The following is a 3,486-nucleotide window of genomic DNA, read 5'->3' on the forward strand; positions in this document are numbered from 1 at the left end:
TAGTTTCCCGGTTTCCTTGGGCACTCTTAATGCCAAGTTTGAGCTTCCTTCAAAACTCCACTGTGCTAATTTATAAAATGTTCAAGAAATTAGATGTTATTTTATGTTCTTATTTCAGTCTTAAATGTTATTTATTTGCTTTTTATTATGTGATTTTTTTTTTTTAAGTTCAAACTGCAGCCTTTTCCTTTCTGTCCTCAATTTCTAGCCTCTGTGCTTCAGATGGGAAAGGTGAACAATTTGCAGTTTATATCATATAATGTGTTTTTTGGCAGAAAGAATCAGGGAGAAATAATAGCATGGCCTAATAGATGAAGACAGTGAATGATGGACTCAGCTGGGTTATGGGGTTCTTAAAACTGCTTCAGAACTTTCCCTGGTTCTTCTAACACTGACCAGTTATAGGAGAGGCAGATCCTCTGTGTGTCTGGATTTTTCCATTCTGAGATATATACATTGGTGAAAACGTTAGCGTTTAGCACGATGTGTGGTGGTGCAAACTATATGCACCCTCCTTTTCTAAGGTATAATATATATGGAGCTCAAGTTAAGTTTTTCAGCTTTTTTGGCTTGTTTTAACTTCTATTGTAAGCTCTTCCTGGTACAAGAAATGCCGTATTGCAGTAGAAATGGTTTATATTCAAAGCAGCTGCTCTTGGGACTGCATGCAGCTGTATGTTTTTTGGGGGTGGGAGTGTGTATTCCTTTAAATATGAAACATATATTGGGGTGGAGGGAATGGAGAATACCACTTAGTTGTTTGTGCATGTTGTTATAAAATCTTTGTATGTCTGTATTGCTAGAAAGGGTGAGGAAACTGCAGCTTCTGCAGCTGTTATTCCCTTCATCTTTGTGCTCTCGTCCTTCCTTTCCTCCCCCTCTTGCTACAGTACACAAGACAACTCAATATTTGGAATTTACTTGGCCTTCCAGACTCTTAAGTTCAGCATAAAACTTTCTATTAAGTTCTGGTCCTTTCTTGGTTTGGATACTGCTACCTGCTTGTGCGTCTCCATGTGAATAAAAGACATGCAAAGCCTGAGACTGTGTACTTGGTAATGAAAATTACATTTGCAATCACTTTTCATATTGGGCAGTTTTTGCTGTTTTCCAAGGCATGTGAACTCTAAATGTGCAGCAAACTCCAGAAAACAAATGGATGTTGCTTGTGCAGAGGGAGAGCAATATGGATGCCAGAACTGTGGTACTGCATCAAGAGAAGGTGTCCAGTGAGCTTGCCACTGCCTCGTGCCAGGAGGCGGGCAGGGCTCTGCACTGACTGGAAGGACAGTGCCAGTAAGGCTGTTCTCGACAACCCAGCTGGTTGAGTTCCCTCTGGGTAGCTGCAGACATCTCCAACTGTACAGAATGAGTGGTCGAAAAGAGCAGGTTAGTCTGATACCAGCCTTTCCCTAGGAGAAAATAAGTGGCTGCAAGACTGACAACCACAAAAATGCAACATGTTTTGTGCTGTGTTGTTAATGCCTCAGCACCTGAGGCCGAAATGATACATAGCTAACAGTTTAAAACTGCTAACTTTTCTGTAAGAAGGTAGCTGGGACTTCAGTATTTTACGGGGAAGCATTGTGAGTTATGGTGTTTCTAAGCCTCTCTGGAAGGAAAGATTGCGAACAGCGGGGAAAATAATTAGACTGTGAAGTCACTTCTGAATTAAGGAGACCAAGTTCCCTTCTGCAGCATACTCCAGTATCTACCACTGTATAAACTAGCTTTGCAAAAGCAGGCAGCAGAGAAATGCCTAACTTCAGAGTTAGCACACTGTTAAGCACAAGGCAAGCTCTATCTTCTCCGCCTGTAGAGTGCAAGCTGTTTTGCAAATACCATACCCTGGGAGCTGAGTATCTTATTCCAGGAAAACTAGGTTTTCTTTGGGTTTTCTGAAATTTGCTTTAGAGTAAGTGCTAGATTTGGTTTCATCAGAAGAAACAGGTGACAGAGGATGATTATGCTCCAATTTAAAATTAACACAGATTGTTATTTATATGACTTGAAACTAGAACTTCATGCCTAAATTATTAAAACTGTACTATCAAGTGAAATCAGTATTATGAAAAATAACAGTAGTTTTGATACCTGCTTTACTGTGGACCTCAAAATAATCTGATCTTGTACTAAATTTATTACTGATGTAGTGTCTACATAGGTATGCTGGCTCATACCCCAGAACTGTTCCTGGTATTAACAACTCGGGTTTGATACACTTTCCTTTTTTAAGAAAAAAGAAAACTTTTACCTTGATAGCAGTACTGCTCATTGAAAAGACATCTGCGTTCTGTAAATGACTAGACTGAACACATGGGGGAGAAAACAGTACAGCTCTTTAGCTTCAAGAGCTGTTTGAGAAGAGGCATGCTTTTGAATGCTGAAATAAAGAACAAAGATGAAAATGTAAGATGTATGATATGTAATGCCTGGTGGGATGTTACAGTTGTTGTCAGAATGGGGCATAGATACTATTCAAGTAGTGTGCTGATAACAGTAGCTATCTAGCTTATTATGATGTTTTCTGAAACTCATTAAATACCTTATAACATGATGAAAAGCAGGCTATTAGATTTTTTTTAGCAGAAAGCAGGACAAATTGAGAATGGAATAAGTAATATTTGATCAAATGAATGCACAAAAAGAAACCATTACATTAGTAAACCAAGGAACTAATACTAGAATGAGAAAATATGGTGATTTTTTTGTCTTAATGAGGAGAAGAAAGTGAGACCCTTGACTGAGTGTTTGTAACTTAGTGATGAGCTAAGGAGGTGGGCAAGGACTGGAACATCTGTAGTTACTCTCAGTAATGGTCTTGCCTAGCTTAGTGCTGGTGTTATGCACCACAAAACACAGCCTCTGCTATTCCTAAGCACCTGCATGTTCTGCTCCAGCGCAGCAACATTGCATTGGCTAAAGACAAATTACCATGGTTACTCCTTGCAGTAATCTTTAAATGATCCAGAACTGTTTTGCGAGGGGAATGAACCTTTTATAGTCCTCTGGTACATAACAAAGCTGATGCACAGTGGCAGAAAATACTGTTGTGAATATACACAAACTCGGAAAACACTGTTTCAAAATACACTTATGCTAAAACATTTTATTGGCAGTTGTAGGACTTCTGCGTGGTGACTTGGCTGAGATGCATGAGGAAGGTAATACCTAGCTATTGCTGTGTGCTAAGTAAGACTTGCAGTGTGTGCTGTAAAGCTGCTTCTTAGGTTAAACCTCTTCTATAGGACTCCATCTGTGGAGGGAGAGGCAGAGGATGTATTCCTAGGCTCTAGCAGTCCAGCACATCCAATTATGCACTGTAAGACAAATGTGTCTTGGTTAAACTATGAAGGTATCTCTGTGACTACAGTATTGACACTCTACAAACAGAAGTGAACATGTAAACAGCATTAAATCTAGGTATCTTCACTGAATGCTATTTATTTTTCCTTTCCCCACCCCAGGTTAGACGTATAATGAAGA

This window comes from Haliaeetus albicilla, chromosome 8, assembly GCF_947461875.1.
Source record: "Haliaeetus albicilla chromosome 8, bHalAlb1.1, whole genome shotgun sequence".
In the NCBI taxonomy this organism is placed as follows: Eukaryota; Metazoa; Chordata; class Aves; order Accipitriformes; family Accipitridae; genus Haliaeetus; species Haliaeetus albicilla.